Here is a 24,511-nt window from a genome sequence, read left to right on the forward strand (position 1 = left end):
GGTCACTAAATCTGTCGGAAACAAGTCTTTGTGGTGTGAGGCTGGAACGTAACAGGTTAGCCACCCTCCACCGTGTCTGTCCTCCACAGCAGATAATGCGATGACAGTCTGTTCTCACAAACACTGCTGCTGTCACCAGGCCATAGATTGAGTTTCTCTGCTATGCTGGACAACCATCAAACACACAAAAACTCTGTCAGGCTTTGGAGTCCTTTGGCACAGGAGTTACCTTCAGTTAATCCATCATCAATCATTCCATATAGGAATATCATCTTCTTAACCTTACAGTAGCATCTTATTACTTTGAATATTCAAATACTTAGGACCAAACATGGAATATTAGGATGTTTCAGCTATTAGTTATTTCAAATGTCCTATAGGGATATAACTCTTCACATATTTTATTGTAATAAAGTAATGATTTCAGATAGCCCAAATTAATTTAATGTTAAAAAGAAAAAAAAGAAAAGTGATCTTACCTTTCGGCTGAGGACATTCAGTTAGCCAAAGTGGTACCCAGATGTAAGACGTGTTTGTGCGTAAATTACAGTGGACACCATTGAAAAAAAATTGAACATTAGAATACAGAAATTAGAAGAAAAAAACAACTCAGGTCATTGTTTCTATCCTTTCGCAGCTTGTCTCTGAAGTGCGTCTGTCACGAACTGGATAGTGTTGTGCTTGCTAAAAGCAACAGCTGGTGGCAGTACGCGCACGGCGGCAGGGATGCTGCTGAAATACACTGGAACCTTTCATTTTATGCTCAACATGATCCACCTGACGCACGTGACCTCAGCGGCGCAAATAAATTGTATTGTCTACCAAGGATGAACCAAGTAAGATTATGAATACAATCAGAAACACTAGCGTACTTTTTTAGATAATGATCATGAGAGCTAGGATAACCCAAGTTTAACAGTTGAATGGCCTAAATAGACCATAAACACTAGCCTGGGTACCAGTCTCTTTAGCTAATCCACTCCCTGTACTCCATGTCATGTGCCAAAGAAACTGACTTTAGTCTGCCATCTTCAAATATGAATATTCTGATTAAATATGAATCTTATTCGATAAACCTCAAACCTATCCTCCAATCACAACGAGTATGCAAATATTGGAACACATTTTTTTCTCTCCACAGAACACGTTGGTATCCGGTTGCTAAGCAACATTTTTCTGTTTGTCCAGAGATTAAACTGGCCTGTCAAAAGTTGCTAACTCATGTCTAAATTCTCAAACTAAATTCATACTGCAATTCCAACCACAAAACGTCTTAGGTTTAATTTTAAGCCTCGAAATACAACAACTTGCCTAGCTAACAGGTAAATGTTTGTTTTTGACGTTGTTATACATTCTAATTCCATTTTCTAGGCTTGACATGTTGCCATTGAAAATAGTCATGTTATATCCAACAACCAGTGAGCAACTCCGTTGTAAATCCAGCACATATTGAACATTGAGATTGCTGAAAGGCCAGTATCTTTGGTAAGGAGTGGCATGGACGTGAGTGGGCTGTTAGCTAAGGAGACTGGTACTCAAACTATATAAACACAATTAAATGTTATTTGAGCTCTTAAAATGTAGTCTAACAGAAAGAAATTAGGAAATTCTAAAATAGGCCTACATTTTTCGAAATACATAATAAACCTAAATGCTTTCACCTGTTCGCAAATTGCAGTTCATTATCTACATCAAAGGGGGGCACCGATACCAATCTTGTCTGCGCGTTCTGTTTCTCTAAAAAAAAACTGTCCCTCTCGACTTGCCATAGGTTGACATTACATGATCAAACATGGCTGCACACACAATGAACAAATCCATTTTGTCATTAGGACAAATAAATGGTCGCATTTATGGAATTCATGCGCTTAACCCGTAAAATAGGGCTACATACGCGACGGCCTTGTCTACTAATAATTCTAGTCAGAATAAAGGTGAGTTTAAATGCAATATGCTGTCACGACGAGGAACCTGCTAAAGTGGTCCCGATTATGTCTATCTAACTGTTTCCTAAGAAAATTAGAGACATGGTTAGCTTAATTTAAAAACATGTTTTTTAATATAACCTTTATTTTACTAGGCAAGTCCGTTAAGAACAAATTCTTATTTACAATCACGGCCGGTTGTGATACAGCCTGGAATCGAACCAGTGTGTCTGTAGTGATGCCTCTAGCACTGAGATGCAGTGCCTTAGACCGATGCGCTACTCGGGAGCTCAATGAAGTTGGATATATTTTTTTTTACACACTCAATATCAATTTTAGGCTTTCCTAATAGAGGACCTTTGAACAGAAGACCACGGAGAGAGGTGAGGAACAAGTAATGTAATGAGTCAAACAAAGTTCATGATACTAACTTGACCACAGGTGGGTAACTTGACCACAGGTGGGATTGCAAATGTTCATAAACGTGCAAAACAAATCCTTTCCAATCCAAGCGTAGCTAGCGGATTGTAACGGGCTAATGTGATGGATGCTCCATTAGCCGTTACAGGATAGGTACAGAGGTAAAACCGTTTCAGGTTGGATATTCACCTGTAGTTTCCCTTACTGCCACCAACAGCAGTTAGACAGTCAACATAGTGACAAATCAATTTTTCAAATTTCAATAGCTCTTTACCCCTAAAACTTTCAAAACTAGTTCTAGCTAACCCGGTGACATAGACACACATTGTGCACACTTTTTTTGTCGATTTACATCTCACATTATTTAAAATTATTTATTTACATTTTTTAAAAATTGAATAGCTCTTTGGTCATGTGACCTACTGACTTCAAACAAGAATCAGAATGTATACACAGCAGCTCTACATGTTGCACACCCTTTAGTTTGTCCATGTTCATCTCACGCAATTTTACATTAATTTTCCATGTTTTGCAATGTTTCTAATATGTATAGCTTCTTGGTCATGTGACCTACTGACCACAAACAAGGTTCAGAATGTCCACTGACTACCCTTCTATATTGCAAACCCTTTAGTTAGTCCATTTTCATCTCACACAATTTGACATGAATTATTCAAAATGTTAAATTTCAATAGCTCCTTGGTCATGTGACATACTGACTTCAAACAAGTTTCAGAATGTCCACTCAGTGGGCCTACACATTGCAAATCCTTTAGTGTGTCCATTTTCATATCACACAATTTTACAGGAAGTTGCCTACTCTGCCCCCCTGAAGGACAGTGTCACTCACACACTTGGGTCCTTCTCCCTGGGGCCTTCCTGACCTCCAGGCATGCCCACATTGACCTGGTGACCCTGACTCCTGGCCTCTAGGCCTACACTCCCTGCCTGCCTTCCCTGGGCCTGAGAGTGTGTAGCTTACTCCCTGGAACTACAGACCTCCACACCTACTCTCCCTACCTGGTCAGCACCCCTCTCCCCTGGCCTTAAGAGTATAGCTTACTCCCTGGAATTACTAAGATATCTACAGTCCTGCTGTCAGGAACCACGTGCACCTGGTAACCCGTAACAGGCTCTGTGCGCCTGGTGACCCGCCCACTTTTTTATCCGCTCATAGACTAAGTCTCCAACCCAACCTCCACAGCCTGAGTACTGCCCCCAGCCCCTGAGTAATGCCCAGTGGTATCATCAGAGGCTTTTCTGTCTTAACTGGACATCAGTTGCCGCTACTAACCTTCAGCAGACTTTAAATGTTTTTTTTTCCTTTTAAACTCAATCGACATCAGGGGCCAGCGCAATACTTATAGGCTTGAGAACCAAATACCCCTCACATTTTCTAGCGGCAACAGAAAATAATTATCATCCCCTTTCAATCATTTGCTTGTCCAGTCAGCCCTCCGGGACAGAACCATAGGAACCATCTTTACCAGCGCTTCATCGATATTCCTCACTTTGACATGATGTGTGTTCACAGTCATCCCAGGGGTGATTTTTGAGTGTGACCACGACAGGTGGGTACGCTCCTTTGAATTTCATCAAGTTAACATTCATGCCCAGTGGGAACCTAAGATTCCTCCATCTGTTTTATGGTTCCGTAGCAAATCAATGGGCGTAGATGGTACTACCTAGAGGTCGACCGATTAATCGGAATGGGCGATTTCAAGTTTTCATAACAATCGGAAATCGGTATTTTCGGGCGCCGATTTGCCGATCTTTTAAAATATATTTACTATTATTATTAGAGAACGCATTCTTATTTTCAATAACGGCCTAGGAACGGTGGGTTAACTGCCTTCTTCAGGGACAGAATGACAGATTTTCACCTTGTCAGCTCGGGGGATTCAATCTTGCAACCTTACAGTTAACTAGTCCAACGCAATAATGACCTGCCTCTCTCTCGTTGCACTCCAAGGAGACTGCCTGTTACGCGAATGCAGTAAGCCAAGCCAAGGTAAGTTGCTAGCTAGCATTAAACTTATCTTATAAAAACAATCCATCATAACCACTAGTTAAGTACACATGGTTGATGACATTACTAGATATTATCTAGTGTGTCCTGCATTGCATATAATCTGACTGAGCATACAAGTATCTAAGTATCTGATGGTAGGCAGAAACAGGCGCGTAACCATTCATTCAAACAGCACTTTCGTGCGTTTTGCCAGCAGCTCTTTGTTGTGCGTCAAGCATTGCGCTGTTTATGACTTCAAGCCTATCAACTCCCGAGATGAGGCTGGTGTAACCGAAGTGAAATGGCTAGCTAGTTAGCGTGTGCTAATAGCGTTTCAAACGTCACTCGCTCTGAGCCTTCTAGTAGTTGTTCCCCTTGCTCTGCATGGGTAACGCTGCTTCGATGGTGGCTGTTGTCGTTGTGTTGCTGGTTCGAGCCCAGGGAGGAGCGAGGAGAGGGACGGAAGCTATACTGTTACACAATACTTCTTGCAATACTGAAGTGCCTATAAGGTTAATGAAATACAAATGGTATAGAGGGAAATAGTCCTATAATTCCTATAATAACTACAACCTAAAACTTCTTACCTGGGAATATTGAAGACTCATGTTAAAAGGAACCACCAGCTTTCATATGTTCTCATGTTCCGAGCAAGGAACTGAAACGTTAGCTTTCTTACATAGCACATATTGCACTTTTACTTTCTTCTCCAACTCTGTTTTTGCATTGTTTAAACCAAATTGAACATGTTTCATTATTTACTTGAGGCTAAATTGATTTTATTTATGTATTATATTAAGTTAAAATAAGTGTTCATTCAGTATTGTTGAAATTATCATTATTATAAATAAATAAAAATCGTCCAATTTTAATCGGTATCGGACTTTTTGGTCCTCTAATAATCGGTGTCGGCGTTGAAAAATCATAATCGGTCGACCTCTAGTACTACCCACATCAGATGTAGGCCTCCCTCCCCAGATAAGCTGGCGATACCTCTTCCCACTTCGTAGGGCATGAGCTAGATCCATACAATGCCCTATCACTGCGGGGCCAATGGGTTTAGTATCCACCTCAAGTCTAGTGAGCGTAGAGGAGACCTCCCCACCTACAGTGTGTGTGGCTGGGGAGATCCACGAGAAGAGCCTGGTGCGTGTCCAGAGTTGCCGCCGCCGGACCCAAACCACCACGGGTCTGCCTTCTGCCCACTGACTGACACCACCCCGATGAACTCTCGCACGCAGCCCCTTGCGAGACCACACACACGAGACCTCGAGATGGGCCGCGCAACGAACTTCCAATGGTGGTGAGAGGAGGGCGACGGAGCGACTGCTCCCCTAGACGCGGCTCGAGCCCAGCCCCACTTCGCACCCCAGCCTGACCGACCCAGCCCTTAGAGCCAATCTTTATCCCAAAGTTATGGATCTCTTTTGCCAACTTCCCTTACCTACATTGTTATAACATGCCAGAGGCTGTTCAACTTGGAGCTGCTGCGGATATGAGTATGGCCTGGCGTGAGATTTAAAACCTTTCGCTCTGATTTTCAAGGGCCAGGTAGAGCTCACTGGACGGCGCCGAAACCACAACGCTTGGGCCCCTCTCTCGGGGCGAACCCATTCCAGGGTGCCCTGCCCTTCACAAAGAAAATGGAGCTCTCCCCGGGGCTCCCGCCAGCTTCTCCGGGATTGGTCACGTTACCACACTGGATGCCTCTCGGCGCCTGTGTCCGCCAATCCGCAGACATTCTGAATCTTGTTTGAGTCCAGTAGGTCATATTACCATGGAGCAATTGAAGTTAGAAAGCTTGAAAAATGTATGTTAAAACATGTGAGATGAAAATGGACAAACCAAAGGGTGTGCAATATAGAAGGGTAGTCAGTGGACATTCTGAACCTTGTTTTGAGTCAAGTAGGTCACATGACCAATGAGCTATTGAAATTCGAATGTAAAAAAAGTTTGTACTTACGCTCCCTAACTAATTCAACTAGAAATACAAAATGCTGCTCACATTTCCACTGTTTATTCACTTTGGAAAGCTAATCCATGTCCAAATCGTGAAAATAATACCTGTGCAATGTTGTGCTCAATTCTTCCAACATCATGACACTTGTTTGGAGTCTGGCTCAAGTGGTTTGGAAGCTATTGAGGTTTGAAAGCGCGAATATCTGTCGAATACCGAACTTGAAACTGTCTACTTCGGTCTGTTTGGTGTACCATAAATGTTTGAGCAACCTTGAAGAGCGATAGCTTCGTCCCGCAACTAGACATTTTAAATTTATACTAACAATTTAGACTTTCTTGTAATGTTACAGATGGCTCTGTAACATTAGAAGTTAAAACTATATTTTCATAACTGAGCATTTAAGTCTGACGAACCACCTGCAACTAGACAGGGACATGTTTTTGAAGATACTGTATGTTTGGCCAAATCAAGAACGAAGGTGGTATCGCCAAATTAATGTCGGTCGAACATTCTGTGTAACGCCAAACAGTACCACTATCACATTAGCCCGTTACAATCTTAACTAATCCAAATGTAGATTTTTTGGTTGGGTCTCTTGCCCATTTTATAGCAGTAAAGATAAAAACATTACATACTGCAGATGCAGCCGTACAAGTTAGCTAATTACCATAGGTAAATAACGTTATCATAGTTCCAAGGTGTAAACGGTGAGAATTGTTTGCGCTCCATACCTGGGCGGCATCCACACTTTTCTTGTCATCTAAATAAATACAACTTTCTGGTCACTTGTGTGCCAGTATCACAAGCCATCATTGCTACTTGTGTGCTGAAGTAAACAGTGACCCATGACCCAACACAGTGCCCTCTAGTGTACAAATGAAGTGGAAATATACAAAGACAGAAAAAATATAGACTACAACAACCCAACAAGCATACCAACATGACTCTTTCTGGCTACAGCACATTATGGACCCTGGGTAGAGGTTCACGTCATGAAAATAGCCCAGATAATTTACCAATAAAACAAATTGTGAGGAATGTATTATCAAGTTTAGATGAAGCTGTATATTGACAAAAAATAAAGCTATATTTTGAAGTTGTTGTGACATCTCTAATTAGTCGTCTTTTTCTCTGTTCCCTGTCTCCATGGTGTGTCAGGCGGGTGACCCCAGGACAGATAGGATGCCTGTAGACCAGGACTGGACAGCAGTGTACCCGACCGCTGCCCCCTTCAGACAGGGCTCTGTGCCCCTGCCTGTCCGCATGGGCTTCCCAGTGAAGAGGGGCGTGCCTCCGGAGAAGAAGGGCAACCTAGAGCTCATCAAGGTCAGTTCCTCACCTCCAACCTGACATGTCAGAGCTTTTGATTATGCATTGGGATGGAAATCATTTGTACCATTTAAGGCTATATATTGTGCTGTCAGATCATACAGGCATTTATGAAAACTCTTGTCTGTTTCAGATTCCAAACTTTTTGCATTTAACTCCAGCAGCCATAAAGAAACACTGCGAAGCTGTGAAGCGTAAGTCAAAGTGCTTATTGAGTGGTAGTATTTAATTAACAATTATACAACGTGTGCGTCTAATCCTGGATGTTGATTTGGTTAAAACCGCGTTCCAGCCGGTGTCTATTACACAAGATACCACCGGTTAAGGGTATGAAGTTGAAATCCGACTGCGTAATCCACTGTCTCATCAGCCCAGCCAGGCATGTTATATACTAGATCTCCACTGTAAAAAAGCATCTAGATATTCTCTTTTTTTTATTTTTTAGATTAGCGTTTGGTTTTCAAAAGTGTATTAAGCTTGCTGTCTTTCACATTTGCAACATTGTTTCAATATTGAAATTTGACCTCCAGCTGTCCCATAGTTCTGATTGTCAGTATGAGACAGACAGCCTGGCAGATTATCTCAGCCATTTATAATTTTACCTTTTATTTAACTAGGCAAGTCAGTTAAGAACAAATTCTTATTTTCAATGATGGCCTAAGAACAGTGGGTTAACTCAGGGACAGAACAACATATTTTCTTTACTTTGTCAGCTTGGGGATTTGATCTTGCAACCTTTCGGTTACGAGTCCAACACTCGAACCACTAGGCTACCTGCTGCCTCATGAATTGGCATCATTTTTATACACTACAATTCAAAAGGTTGGTGTCACTTAGAAATGTCCTTGTTCTCGAAAAGTTTTTAAAAATGCATCCATTAAAATAACATCAAATTGATCAGAAATACAGTGCAGACTTTGTTAATGTTGTAAATGACTTGTAGCTGGAAACTAGATTCATTTTTTTCCTAGCCACCGTGCAACTTCTGCTTTGCTTGCTGTTGTGGTTTTAGGCTGGGTTTCTGTACAGCACTTTGTGACATCAGCTGATGTAAAAAGGGCTTTATAAATACATTTAATCTTTAATGGAATATCTACATAAGTGTACAGAGGCCCATTATCAGCAACCATCACTCCTGTGTTCCAATAGCATGGTGTGTTAGCTAATCCAAGTTTATCATTTTAAAAGGCTAATTGATCATTAGAAACCCCTTTTGCAATTGTTAGCACAGCTGAAAACTGTTGTGCTTATTAAAGAAGAAAAAAACTGTTCTTTAAACTAGTTGAGTATCTGGAGCATCAGCATTTGTGGGTTCGATTACAGGCTCAAGATGGCCAGAAACAAAGAACTTTCTTCTTGTTCTGAGAAATGAAGGCCATTCCATGTGAGAAATTGCCAAGAAACTGAAGATCTTGTACTACACTGTGTACTACTCTGTTCAGAAAACAGCACCAATTGGCTCTTTAAAAAAAGTGTGAAGTCCTGGTGCACAACTGAGCAAGAGGACAAGTACATTAGAATGTTTAGTTTGAGAAACAGACGCCTCACAAGTCCTCAACTGGCAGCTTCATTAAATAGTACCCGCAAACACCAGTCTCAACGTCAACAGTGAAGAGGCGACTCCAGGATGCTGGCCTTCCAGGCAGAGTTCCTCTGTCCAGTCTGTGTTCTTTTGCCCATCGTAATCTTTTATTTTTATTGGCCAGTCTGAGATATGGCTTTTTCTTTGCAACTCTGCCTAGAAGGCCAGCATCCCGGAGTCACCTCTTCACTGTTGACTTTGAGACTGGTGTTTTGCGGGTACTTTGTAGATATTCCATTAAACATCAGCCGTTTCCAGCTACAATAGTCATTTACAACATTAACAATGTCTACACTGTATTTCTGATCAATTTGATGTTATTTTAATGGACAAAACAATTCGCTTTTCTTTAAAAATCCAGGACATTTCTAAGTGACCCCAAACTTTTGAACAGTAGTGTGTCTGCACACACAAAGAAATGTCAATAGAAAAACACGAAATGCAGCTAGTTTGCTATCATCCCAGCTTCAGTTTGAAGTGATTGTGTTAGCTGTGTGGTTGGCTAGCTCCTCTGAACAGTGTCCTGTTAAGCGAACTAGAAAACAGCTTAAACACACGCAAATGCAGCTACTTTGCTTTGTTATTCTGGCTGCGCTGTTTGATGTGACTGTGTTAGCCAAAGTTGGCTAGCTAGCAAGCAAAACGTTGCCAGCCATCATGGCAACGGAACATTAAGAATGAATGGCTTGTTCACTTCCATAGATTTAGAACAAAAAGACTGGCAACCGAGCTGATAGAACGAACGACCAGCCGGCATGGATAGCAACCCTACATTTGTGTCGGACTATATCTCGTGGAAGGATGAGATGGTATGAAGAAATTAATCAATCATTATTTGAATATTGGTAACACATTGTATAAAAGTGATAATGCCCTCTAAGCCAGTGTTTGGAGGATATATTGGCATGTTTGCCTAACAACACCTGTGCCAATATATCCTCCAAACACCGGTTTCTCTGGCATTATCACTTAATTTTCTTTGTGTTTCTCCTTTCCCTGCAGCGTTCTGCACAGTGGCCCTCTGCCCTGGACACAGATGCTAAATATGATGAGCACTTCCCTGTCAAAGTAAAGAGCAAGGACTACATGTCTGCCGGCACCGCCCACAGAAACCCATCTACCCACATAGTCCACCTCAGAGTGAGAGTCTGTCTTCCTGTGTTGTAGGCATACATGGTCTGGGATTTGGGGGTTTGATGTAGATTAAAATGTTAGCTAAGAGTTCAATTTGACTCTGACCTGTATTTGACCCTTCTCAACCAAATCCATATAAAGTGCAGGGTTATCCTCGTGTTGAAGGGATCTAGAGGTTCTCTAAACAGCTCTCATCTCATGTCTGGTTGACCTTTCAGGAAATTACTCCACTGTCCGGATCTATGCTATTAAACGAAAAATCCATCCAAAACCACTCATTCCTATCATTTACAGTGTTAAATAACACTGAGAACAATGTTTTTTGTGAACAAATGTTTAATTTTGCCGTTTATATTAAGGTTGGTAGAAATATGAAAATCGTTGTGGAAATCCATAAATGCAATGCTCTTTGGGCTGGCTGGCTAGCTAGCTAGCAAACATAGCTACATAAACTCAGCAAAAAAACATCCTCTCACTGTCAACTGTTTATTTTCAGCAAACTTAACGTGTAAATATTTGTATGAACATAAGATTCAACAACTGAGTTCCACTGACGTGGAATATGGAATAATGTGTGTTACGGATACAGTTATCCTGTGTGTGTGTATCCTGTGTGTGTGTTTCTTTTCTCTCCTTCTCCCCTCACAGGTGAAAATCATCACTCCCCAATCAGTCAACAATCAATCATCAATCAGAAGACACACCTCCTATTTCCTACCCTATCACAGTTCCTTCCCCATGGTTTAAAAACCCCATTTGTTTGCTCTAGAGCTCAATCTCTCTGTAAATGCCATGTATGTAGGTCTCTGTGTTTCACTCTCTCTTTGTCTTAACCTCTCTTTTGTTTGAGCACCTCCAAATCACTTTGTCATCTCCTGTGAGTATTGTTATTGGTTATGGTGTTTGTGTTTGATTGCTGGTGGGAAAAGGGGAAACCAAGACAAGTCGCCCATGGGCATACACTACCCGTAGGTAGACTTTGTTAAAAACACTAGTTAGAACTGGGCGGACCACCCACTGTATTTTTGGTTAGTTAGTTAGCTGTTGTTAAAGTAGGCTAGTCTAGCTTAGGGGTGTTTTTGTATATTTATTGTTTCTTTCCTTGGGTCCAGCTCAGCCCCTTTTCCTGCTCCCCCCCCCATTACCGTGTGTTTATAAATAAACCTGGAGTTTGACGGTAGATTTCTGTTGTCGTGGTTATTTCGTTCACACTTTTACTTTGTCACAATTATAATTTGCATGAGTTATGTTACGGGTCTCATTACCATCCCCCCTAGACTGTCGGGCCAAAAGGGATTCGTAACATAAGTGGGGGCTTGTCCGGGATCTGTCATAACTGACACCCATGCCGCTCATGTAGATTGTTGTAGTGGTATAGTTCAGTGTTGCGCGTCATAGCTGAAGTAGCATTAGTGTTTGCTATTTTCTTTGGCACTTGTGAAGTAGTGTAAAATGACTACTTTTGATTTGAAATCCTTTTTGGATAACCCTTCGTGGGAGGTTTTTGACAAATGTCGTAGTGTTGATTTAATGACCTTGGCTGACCATTATTCAGTATCGATTCCGCAGAGTTTAGTTAAGGTGGCGGTTAAACAGCTAGTATTAAATGTATTGTTGGAAGAGCAGGTGCTTGTGTTACCGCTGCCTGAGTCTACTACCCCTGTAGGTGATGTTGCTGCTCCTGTAAGCCCATTGGTGTCTGATAATGAGGGCGAGGCTAAAACCCCAGCCACATTGTCCCGTTTTGATCCACTCTCCCCACTGTCCAATGGTGATGCCAGGAGGGATGTCCGTATAGCACAGTTACAACTGGAGGCGGAAGAGAGCCCAAATTAGGCGAGAGACTCTCCAGTTGGAGATGTGTAAAATTGAGGCAGAAAAAGAACGAGAACAACGGCATTTGGAGATGTGTAAAATTGAGGCAGACAGAGAACAAAGGCAGTTGGAGTTCAAAATGCGCCAGATGGAACTGGAGGCAGAGACAGCAAGGCTAGCCTTCATTCCTACTGTGCCTGTTTGTGAGCCGTCCTCATCTGCTGTGTCCTCAAACACGTTTGACATTAGTAGGCAGATTGACTCTCTGAACAAAGGTACTAAGGCAGAGGTTGACTCCTATTTTTGTGTATTTGAGCGTATAGCCGTAGCATTGAAATGGCCTGAAGAGGTATGGTGTCTATTACTTCAGTGTAAATTAACTGGTAAAGCCCAAGAGGTTTTGTCAGCGCTACCTCTAGAGGACAGTTTGAATTATGAAGTGGTCAAAGCTACTGTTCTTCGTGCCTATGAGCTTGTGCCTGAGGCATACCGACAGAGATTTAGGTCTCATAGAAAGTCTTCTAGTAAGACTTATGTGGAATTTGCTAGAGACAAGGGAAATCTGTTTGATAAATGGCATGCTGCTAGTAAGGTAACTGATTTCAACTCTCTCCGGGAGTTAATCTTGTTGGAAGAGTTTAAAAATTGCTTACCCGAACGCATTGTAGTTTACCTAAACGAACAGAAAGTATCCTCCCTGGCAGAAGCGTCTGTGTTGGCAGACGAGTTTGTGTTGACGCACGAGTGTGTTTTCGGCTCAAACTGAGAGTAGAGCCACTGAGTTTCCTACCTTTAGCCCTAGTCGGCCAGCAGTAGTATATCACGCACGCCAGAAGAATGAGCGTCCCTGTTTCTATTGTCATAAAGTAGGACATATGATTAATGATTGCTTCCTGCTTAAACGCAAACAAGGGATGCCTCTTCGTGCCAAGCCACCAACAGGTGTTGCTCTAATTCGTACGGTTGTGAGGTCTGCAACAAAACAGGTGCCTCAGGGTAACTGTAGTTTGAAAGTCTCAGTCCCCGACCGCAGTTATGAACCATTCATTTGAGGGGTTTGTGTCCCTAACGAATGACGAAGCGTCTCAGCGACCGGTTAAAATCCTTCGAGATACTGGTGCGGCGCAGTCGTTTATATTGTCTGATGTGTTGCCCTTATCTGACGATACATACTGTGGTTCCAGTGTGTTAGTGCAGGGTATTGAAATGGGTTTTGTCCCAGTGACATTGCACTTTGTGAAAGTACACTGAGTTAATCAGTGGAATATTCAGAGTGGGGGTACGTCCTATGTTGCCAGTGAAAGGTGTGACCTTTATAATGGGTAACGATATTGCCGGAGGAAAGGTAGTACCCGTATTGGAAGTATTGGATAAAAGTGACCACTCTCTCTCGAATGAGTTGGCACAGAGTTATCCATGTGTTCCCCGCTTGTGCTGTCACTCGTGCTCAGTCACGACAAGAGGGTGACGTGATAGATTTGTCAAACACTGTTCTGTTCAAAGAGGATGATCAAGAGGATGGATTGTGTGATACCTCTGAGAAGCTGATCACCTCTGACAAACAGCCCAGGAAAGAATCAAAGAAGGCTACTGTTACCTATCTCGGTAAAGAGGTTGGCCATGGACAGGTGCGCCCTGTTGATGCCAAGGTCTTGGCTATAACTGCATTCCCTGCACCTACCACCAGACGAGAGCTACGCCGCTTTTTAGGGATGGTTGGCTACTACCGTAGCTTCTGTAAAAATTTCTCTGCGGTAGTTGCTCCATTGACTGATTTGCTTAGTCCGGCAAGACCATTTGTGTGGTCCCCTGATTGTAAGAGAGCTTTTGAATCAGCGAAAGCACTCTTATGTAGTACACCTGTACTTGCTGCTCCAGATTTTGAACAACCGTTCAAACCTGAGGTAGATGCTAGTGCCAGAGGTGCTGGTGCTGTTCTACTGCAGCAGGACAAGAGTGGAGTGGATCATCCCGTTTGTTATTTTTCACGTAAATTTAATAAATGTCACACAAACTATGCGACAATAGAACAAGAAGCTCTTGCTTTGTTGTTGGATCTGCAATACTTTGAAGTATACATTGGTTCCAGTGCCCTACCAGTGATTGTGTATACTGACCATAACCCCTTAGTTTTTCTCCACCGAATGTACAACCAGAACCAGCGCCTTATGCGTTGGGCGCTGATTGTACAAAATTATAATTTGGAGATCCGTCACAAAAAGGGTTCAGATAATGTGTTGGCAGATGCTTTGTCTCGTGTGTAATAATTGTATGTTTTGCAAGGTTGTTGCTTTGTTGTTGTTGTGAGTATTCAGAAATACTGTAGTCGCAATCCCCCCCTAGGGTTGCTCTTTTAAGGGTGGGAGTGTTACGGATACAGTTATCCTGTGTGTGTGTTTCTTTTCTCTCCTTCTCCCCTCACAGGTGAAAATCATCACTCCCCAATCAGTCAACAATCAATCATCAATCAGAAGACACACCTATTTCCTACCCTATCACAGTTCCTTCCCCATGGTTTAAAAACCCCATCATTTGTTTGCTCTAGAGCTCAATCTCTCTGTAAATGCCATGTATGTAGATCTCTGTGTTTCACTCTCTCTTTGTGTCTTAACCTCTCTTTTGTTTGAGCACCTCCAAATCACTTTGTCATCTCCTGTGAGTATTGTTATTGGTTATGGTGTTTGATTGCTGGTGGGAAAAGGGGAAACCAAGACAAGTCGCCCATGGGCATACACTACCCGTAGGTAGACTTTGTTAAAAACACTAGTTAGAACTGGGCGGACCACCCACTGTATTTTTGGTTAGTTAGTTAGCTGTTGTTAAAGTAGGCTAGTCTAGCTTAGGGGTGTTTTTGTATATTTATTGTTTCTTTCCTTGGGTCCAGCTCAGCCCCTTTTCCTGCTCCCCCCCATTACCGTGTGTTTATAAATAAACCTGGAGTTTGACGGTAGATTTCTGTTGTCGTGGTTATTTCGTTCACACTTTTACTTTGTCACAATTATAATTTGCATGAGTTATGTTACGGGTCTCATTACCATCCCCCCTAGACTGTCGGGCCAAAAGGGATTCGTAACGGCGTCCCTGAACAAAGGGGGGTCAAAAGTAACAGTCAGTATCTGGTGTGGCCACCAGCTGCATTAAGTTCTCCAGTGCATCTCTTCCTCATGGACTACACCAGATTTGCCAGTTCTTGCACCAAGGGACCTGCAAGTTCCCAGACATTTCTGGGGGGAATGGCCCTAGCCCTCACCCTCCGATCTAACAGGTCCCAGACGTGCTCAATGGGATCGAGATCCGGGCTCTTCGCTAGCCATGGCAGAACACTGACATTCCTGTCTTGCAGGAAATCACGCACAGAATGAGCAGTATGGCTGGTGGCATTGTCATGCTGGAAGGTCATGTCTGGATGAGCCTGCAGGAGGGGTACCAGATGAGGGAAGAGGATGCCTTCCCTGTAACGCACAGCGTTGAGATTGCCTGCAATGACGACAAGCTCAGTCCAATGCTGCTGTGACACCGCCCGAGACCATGACAGACTCTCCACCTCCAAATCGATCCCGCTCCAGAGTACAGGCCTCGGTGTAACGCTCATTACTTCAACGATAAATGCGAATCCGACCATCACCCCTGGTGAGACAAAACCGCGACTCGTCAGTGAAGAGCACTTTTTGCCAGTCCTGTCTGGTCCAGCGACGGTGGGTTTGTGCCCATAGGCGACATTGTTGCGGGTGATGTCTGGTGAGGACCTGCCTTACAACAGGCCTACAAGCCCTCAGTCCAGCCTCTCAGCCTATTGCGGACAGTCTGAGCACTGATGGAGGGATTGTGGGTTCCTGGTGTGGGTTCCTGGTGTAACTCGGCAGTTGTTGTTGTTGCCATCCTGTACATGTTCCGCAGGTGTGGTGTTTGGATGTACCGATCCTGTGCAGGTGTTTGTTACACGTGGTCTGCCACCGCGAGGACGATCAGCTGTCCGTCCTGTCTCCCTGTAGCGCTGTCTTAGGCGTCTCACAGTATGGACATAGCAATTCAGTATCTGTGACCTTAATTGCCTACCGTCTGTAAGCTGTTAGTGTCATAATGACCGTTCCACAGGTGCATGTTCATTAATTGTTTATGGTTCATTGAACAAGCATGGGAAACGGTGTTTAAACCCTTTACAATGAAGATCTGTGAAGTTGTTTGGATTTTTACAAATTATCTTTGAAAGACAGGGTCCTGAAAAAGGGACATTTCTTTTTTGCTGAGTTTACAATAATACCAAAGATACTATCAGCAGGTGAAGTACCCAGTTAGCGGTAAAATCACTTAAACAACTGCACTATCAATTTAGGAGTCTACAATATCACCATGTTCAACTTGCAGATTGATGTGCCACAGAGTGGACTCTGAAATTTGCAATGACACCATGCAATGCACCCTGGACTGAAGAGGCAGACACAGGAGAAATTTGCTAGATCCTCTTTTAAATTACACATTTCTTGAGGTAGGAATAACGCAAAAGTATGATCAATGGCTAATTGGAGAGAAGACAACCTCGCGAGTTGACATTGGCCAGTATTGAAATCTAACATGTATGATAGACAATTTCACCATCTAAAAGTCTTTCTATTAACTTCCAGTGTAGTGAGAGTGGCTTTATTGTAATGCTACTTCATACCGGCCAAATGTCTGCCTGCTTGAACGCCAATACCTCCGATAAACATGAAATGACCTAGGGAATCGATAGGACATTACTCAGATGCACAAAAACAATAACATTCAAAATGGGTGAATCTTTCCTTTAAGTCTATGAAACGCTGCTCTAAGAAACTTCTACAATGCATACCTTTTTCATAGCGCTGTATGATTGCAGTATTCCATCATATGAACATACTTCTCACAAATGGAGAACGGCAATAGGCATGGAACCTAAAAACAATTGAGTTATCTCTAGAAGAATTTTGTGATTAATCGCCAGCCATCTGCTCCACTGACACTTTCCCCTTAGATTACGACCTCGACACAGGAATTATTTAGCCATTAATCCCCCTAGATTAGCATGAGAATCAAAGATAGATTGCAGGATAAGCAGGGTCCAGGATACAGCCAAAACAGACTGATACCATTTCAACCCACTGTTCTCAGGCTTGCCACACAACTCCCAGTTTTATGATATAATCTGAATGAAAAGATAATACTCCTGCATCCCTTTTAGTTGCTATCCAACTAAGTATTCAGACTCTTTTACTATGAGACTCTCAGCTGTATCCTGTTTCCATTGGTCATCCTTGAGTTTTCTACAACTTGGAGTCCACCTGTTGTAAATTCAATTGATTGGACATGATTTGGAAAGGCACATGCCCATCTATATAAGGTCCCATAGTTGACAGGGCATGTCAGAGCAGAAACCAAGCCATGATGTCGAAAGGAATTGTCTATAGAGCTCCGAGACAAGCTTATTTCGAGGCACAGATCTGGGGAAGGGTACCAAAACATTTCTGCTGCATTGAAGGTCCCCAAGAACACAGTGGCCTCCATTTATAAATGGAATAAGTTTGGGACCACCAAGACTCTTCCTAGAGCTGCCCCCCCGGCTAAACAGGGCAATCAGGGGAGTAGTGCCTTGGTCAGGGAGGTAACCAAAAATCCGATAGTCGCTGACAGAGCTCCAGAGTTCCTCTGTGGAAATGGAAGAACCTTCCAGAAGGACAACCATCTCTGCAGCACTCCACCAATCAGGCCTGTATGGTAGAGTGGCCAGACAGAAGCCACTCCTCAATAAAAGGCACATGACAGCCTGCTTGGAGTTGGCCAAAATACATCTAATGGACTCAGACCCTGAGAAACTAGATTCTCTGGTCTGATGAAACCAAGATGAAACACTCTGGCATAAATGCCAAGCGTCACGTCTGCAGGAAACCTGGCACCATCCCTTCAGTGAACAGTGATGGCCTTCTAGGTAGAGTTGCAAGGAAAAAGCAATATCTCAGACTGGCCAATAAAAAGAAAAGAATAAGATGGGCAAAAGAACAGACACTGGACAGAGGAACTCTGCCTAGAAGGACAGCATCCCGGAGTCGTCTCTTCACTGTTGACGTTGAGACTGGTGTTATGCAGGTACTATTTAATGAAGCTGCCAGTTGAGGACTTGTGAGGCGTCTGATTCTCAAACTAAACACTGATGTACTTGTTCTCTTGCTCAGTTGTTGCCTGGGGCCTCCCACTCTTTTTATTCTGGTTAGAGACTGTTTGTGCTGTTCTGTGAAGGGAGTGGTACACAGCGTTGTATGAGGTCTTCAGTTTCTTGGCAAGGTCTCCCATGGAATAGCCTTCATTTCTCAGAACAAGAAGAAAGTTATTTGTTTCTGGCAATTTTGAGCCTGTAATCGAACCCACAAAGGCTGATGCTCCAGATACTCAACTAGTTTAAAAAAGTTGTATTGCTTTAATCAGGACAACAGTTTTCAGCTGTGCTAACAATTTCAAAAGGGTTTTCTAATGATCAATTAGCCTTATAAAATTATAAACTTGGATTAGCTAACACAACGTGCCATTGGGACACCGGAGTGATGGTTGCTGATAATGGGCCTATGTAGATATTCCATTTAAAAAATCTGCCGTTTCCAGCTACAATAGTAATTTCTAACATTAACAATGTCTACACTATTTCTGATCAATTTGATGTTATTTTAATGGACAAATGTGCATTTCTTTCAAACGAGGACATTTCTAAGTGACCCCAAACTTTTGAACGGTAGTGTATGTAAATGTGATATTTCAGTTTGCCAAATTTTCTAAACAGTTTTTGATTTGTCATTCTGTGGTATTGTGTATAGATTGGGGGGACAATTTTAATACATTTTAGAATAAGGCTGTAACGTAACAAAATGTGGAAAAAGTCAAGGACTGTATATACATTGCCTTGCAAATGTATTCGGACCCCTTGGATTTCTTCACATTTTAACATATTACACGGTGAAAAGAATACAAATATACAGATGATAAATATTATAGAACTTGCATGTTGTATGCAACAAGGCACTAAAGTAAGTCTACAAAAATTCACATCATAGCCTAAATGCAAAGCCTTATGTTTGGGGTAAATCCAACACATCACTGAGTAACTTCCTCATTTTCAAGCCTGTTGTTACCATCATGGTATGGGTATGCTTGACATCATCAAATACTGGGGATTTTTTAAGGATTAAAAAGCATAATCCTAGAGGTAAAGCAGATTGAAGTAGGTTTTCAACAGAGACTGGGAGAGGAATTCACCTTTCAGCAGGACAATAACCTACAACACAAGGTCAAATCTACACTGGAGTTGCTTACCAAGTAGACAGTAAATTCTTGAGTGGTTAAGTTAGTTTTGACTTAATTATGCTTAAATCTAGGGCAAGACCTGAAAATAGCTGTCTAGCCATGATCTCTAACATCTAGACAGAGCTTGAAGATAAGAAAAAATATATATATATAATAATGGGAACATATTGCACAATCCAGGTGTGCAAAGCTCTTATAGACTTACCCATGAAGATGTACAGCTGTAAACGATGCCAAAGGCATTTCTAACATTTAATGACTCAGGACGCGGAATACTTATGCAATGACTATTTTAGTTAGTTCATTTCCGTGCACTTTTGTTTTTAACATGAATTCTTCCACTTTGACAGAGTATTTTGTGTAGATTGTTGACAAAATGATAAATCAATTTGAATCTCACTTTGTAATACAGTAAAATGTGAAGAAATCCAAGGGGTCTGAATACTTTTGCAAGGCACTATGTACACGCATTTCCTGTCAACACGCGTGGCAACCGGTTCTCTCTCCCTCTCTCTCACACACACACACACACACACACACACACACACACACACACACACACACACAGTTGTAGAACATGCACACGTGTGTACATGTCACATTTCTATAATATACTTGTGAGCCTCGTGTATAAACTCTCCCATGTGAGGTACATGCATGTGTAGTACGTGTGAAACCCATTCCTAAGCCTGAAGTGTTCCCACTTGCGCTGCCGAACTGCTGTAAAAAGGGCTTTAGAAAATGCATGACGTTGATTGTAAGACGCTTCAGGAGGGTGGTTACATGTGTTTGCAAGGCAGAGGTCCTGTGTTTGAGTGTCCGTATGAGCCAAATCAGAAGGAAGTGGTACTTGCTAAGCAAGCAGCGCGATGTCCGTTAAGACCTGCAGTAATCTTTTGTTTTCCACCCGATCTGCAAAGGGCTTACTGATCACTCAGTAGCATGGCCTCTCTTTAAATAACTATGTGACTAATCTGATGAAAGTAAGGAGATTTGACCAATGGGGGTAAGGGTCTTAGTCTCAATAATGAGAAATGTGACCTTTTTTAAGGTTTTGTTTTGGTTGACATTGTGCTGGAACAATGCGAGAGAATAGCCTATAATCCTTCTCCTGAAAAGCCTCTTCACGTCTCATTATTCACTTCTTCTCTTCCATGAACTTCAGCTGTCACAAAGCTGTAAGGGGGAACAAGGTTTTCTGCAGCATGAACCATATTGTCATTTTGTCATTTTCCATGATTTAAATTCCATTCAGTAGACTTTGAGTTTCAACATTAACTGACTTACCGCTGCAGAGTTTCAATATTTAGTGTGGCACAGTGCATATTATTTCAGATTGAGGGATGACTGCATCTATTGTTTCTGGTTTTATTTGAATCAATTTGCCAAAGCCAATAAGTTTCAGTATTATAATGTCAGATTTATGTGTCTTTGTCCACTCAGGTGAAGCTCTCCAGTCTGAACTTGGACAACCATGCCAGGAAGAAGATGGTTAAACTGGTAGGAGAGAGGTACTGCAAAGAGACAGACACACTCACCATCACCAGACAGGTAAGCAGCACCCCCTGTTGTTCAATGTGCTGTTACCAATAAGGTGTTGGTCCTTCACTACAGTTGCTTTACAGTAATATATTTTAAATGGGGGCTCTATTTCAACTAACACTGTATTTTCTGAAATGTTTTTTTCTTTTCTCCCCTTTGCTCCTTCAGCTGCCCTGTGAGACAGCAGATTTATGACTCCTCCATGTACTGTCCTCTATCACGAGTCGTGGGTAAGTGTCTAATTCTACTACTCTGACTAGTCAAGTCCAGAGATGTGCTCAACAGGACAGAATATGGAAAGGTCAGATGTACAATATATTCCCAGCTCTATTCATGACATGTCTAGCTGCTCCGTTCAGTATGTAGCATCCTCCCAAATGTGACCCTGGTCAGTACCAAAGAGCTTGAGTCATGATCCTCCGCCTAACCTCACTCCCCAGCCAGCCCATCTGCTAATAGGTAGACAGTGAGTTGACAGACGGTCAGGCAACCAAGGCCATCACTTTGCAAAGCATCAGAGACCCCTAATGGACTAGGAAAGAGATGCATGATACCATAAACCATCCCTACAGGTAAAGGGCTTGTATATACATTAGGGCTTTGTAAATAGAAAGAGCGTTACAGGCTTTTATGTTGCCTTTCATCCAAGTCAGTTCAGGGATTCACTATTCAAGTGAATCATTATTTCTCCCCTTCGTGTGAAAGAGTAAGGCCATAAGGGAGGTTTGATGCATGAGGAGAATAGGCAGAGGGGTGGCATACAGCAGCATTGTCACCACTGGCATTTCCCCTCTAAACAGGAGAAAACAGACTCCAGTATCCGATGCTGACCCTGCCACTTATTCACAGCACTCCAACCAACACCTGAGATATCCACTGTCAGAGTCACCAGCACAGGCTGTTTTCACATGAGTACAGCCACAAGGGACTTAATGGCTCTCCCTGTTGTGCCTTTGGGAGTTCTCTCACCAAGGCAGCAGGGTTTAGCTGGTTAAAAAGCCTTGGCTTTTTGTCTCTCTGGGGAATGGCGTACAAGCCGGGAAGCGGAACACTGTCCGCTGCCCTTTGCATACACAATGGAAGGCACAGTGCAGCCCGCCGGTCGAGGGAAGCTGTGCTCAGGTAGTAACGCTAGCCCACAAAGAGGCCGCGTGTTAGCCGCCGCTTGGGTGTTTCTATCTATTCACTCAGTGAGACTGACTCTGGGCCTGTTGCTAATTCCACTGTGGGCTGTTGATCCAAACCAGTGCTCCAGTGTGACAGAGCACAGTCCTCCACCACAGCAGGTATCTCCCCTGCTGGGCACTAGAGGCACTCCAATCCCCAAGAGACTATTTAATCTGTCCATATCTTATTTGAGTGCCCCAGTACTCTGTCCTCCACTCCTCTGTGCTCCACTCCAGTAATAAAACTCACAAATGTCCTCCTGTAAAACAGGTGTCTGTTGGTCTGTCAACATCACTGTCTGTAAAAAAAAATATATATATATATATATATACACACACACACACTGGATAGGTGCAGTGAAATGTCTTGTTTTACAGGGTTAGCCATAGTAGTACTGCACCCCTGGAGCAAATTAGGGTTAAATGGCTTGCTCAATGGCACATCGGCAGATGTTTCTCCTTGTTGGCTTGGGTATTCGAACCAGCAACCTTACTGGCCCAATGCTCTAACCGCTAGGCTACCTGCCGCCATGTCATCACCCTCGTCTCATTCACTGGGCTACACCCTGTGGAGACGAAAGCAATAGAAGATATGGAGTCTGTCCAACCAATGGTCACCTACCTGTTTTAACTCGGATTGATTAAAACGTGAACTACTGTATGCTGAATCAAATGGCTTAGATTCTAAAGCAAACTAACTGAATCGATGTGATTGAAAGGGACTGCAGCACTAGTTGACCCTGTGAAGATAGTGTAATGACCCTGACAGTCAGGCTAAAGAGGAGAGAATCTCTTCTCCAGCCATCCCCATCCTACCACCCTGTCCGCTGGAGGGGTTGGGCCTCAGCCAACCTGAATATTAGGAACCATATAGATGTAATGAGGGTCATTAACCCCAAACACCAGGGCTGCAGGGGATCTGATGAGGCTGTGACTGCCCCTGCTTTAAGCTCCCACACAACGGGCCTATTGTCCTCTGGGGAATGTGATCGGACAGAGAAAGGCTGTGATGGAGGAACTCCGTACCACGTACGGAGAAACCCTATCTCTTTGAGAGGACAGGAGAGCAGAGCATCACATCACTGACCAGGGCACTCAAGGGGTTCCACACTGCTCTGTCCCCAAACCCACAATCCCAAGAGGGGCAATCGCAGACCGTTATCTTAATGTTTCACATACCTATCATTTGTCATATGATGAGTCATAAACTGATAAATCCTGGTTAGCATTTTGTTTGAGCTTATGTAGTGGACAATGTTGTGCTGTTCCACTTACTCTGTCTAGAAAGCGGAGGCCTGGGAGTCTGAGAAGACTGTGGCAGACATGGGAGTCTGAGAAGACTGTGGCAGACATGGAGGAGTACAGCTGGGAGAACAGCCCCTCTCAGAAGAACGCCCTGTCCACGTTGGTCCGCATGGGGTTAGCAGGGGAGGAAAGCCAGAGGTACAGGAGTACAGGGACTCTGTGACCAGACTGAAGAACGAGGGTGAGAGTGAGGGCAGCGTGCTCCAGTACAGAGAAGCTGGGAAGAAACTACTGAACCTCTAATATGTCTAACACACACTAAATACTTCATTTGAATCCACCAATCAAATTTACAAAAAAAGGATCCAAACATTTCAAAGGTCCCTGTATGACACTCAAAGGTACAGAAAAGCACCTCCTTCTCCATACAGCTAGGCTGCCCACAACAGCTGAAACAGAGCAGTACTTAGCCAATTGCTTTACCCTACCCTTGCCAAATATCAGCGCTACCAGCTTGCACCTCCACCCGAGGCTGGTGTGCTTCCCCCTTGCACAAGAATGTTTATGCATGTGTGCTGTTGGTGAGACTGTCTCACCTCGCTGGCTATCAGGTCAACAAGGCGTGTCATGTCTAGCAATGTACAAGTCCTTGTATGAACAGCAGCCCTTCACAACAACAATGGACTCCATTACATTTGACTCATGTAGAATACAAAATGGCTCATGGTTTGCAGGGTACCAGAATGCTAGATTATATTTTGTTGGTAGAACTTGCAGCCTTAACAGTAAAGGTGAGAATGTCCTCGCCAATGGCAGAATTCTGGTACATGGAATGGGAGACGGTGATTAGCACAGTCCAGAGCAGTGAGTTTCCCCTGCAGTCTCAGGCCAGTCCAGTGTTGCAGTAGCTGCATCCGTCTGAGACCAAGGAGTGTCGTCCTGGATGTAGGATGAGATGTTCCATCATGGGTGACAGAAGCCTCCACATCAACACCGCAATCTACCACAACTGCATCAGAGGAAGTCACTGGCTCAGTTTGTATATCAGTCCGTGTCCACCTGAGCTCCACCCAGTCG

The 24,511-nt window shown here is 43.1% G+C and overlaps 1 pseudogene; it reads left to right on the forward strand.

The window, feature by feature from the left end:
* Window positions 1-1,776: 1,776 nt before the first annotated feature.
* Window positions 1,777-23,771, forward strand: LOC112227934 (annotated as a pseudogene).
* The last annotated feature ends 740 nt before the right edge of the window (window positions 23,772-24,511 follow it).

This window comes from Oncorhynchus tshawytscha, linkage group LG01, assembly GCF_018296145.1.
Source record: "Oncorhynchus tshawytscha isolate Ot180627B linkage group LG01, Otsh_v2.0, whole genome shotgun sequence".
In the NCBI taxonomy this organism is placed as follows: domain Eukaryota; kingdom Metazoa; phylum Chordata; class Actinopteri; order Salmoniformes; family Salmonidae; genus Oncorhynchus; species Oncorhynchus tshawytscha.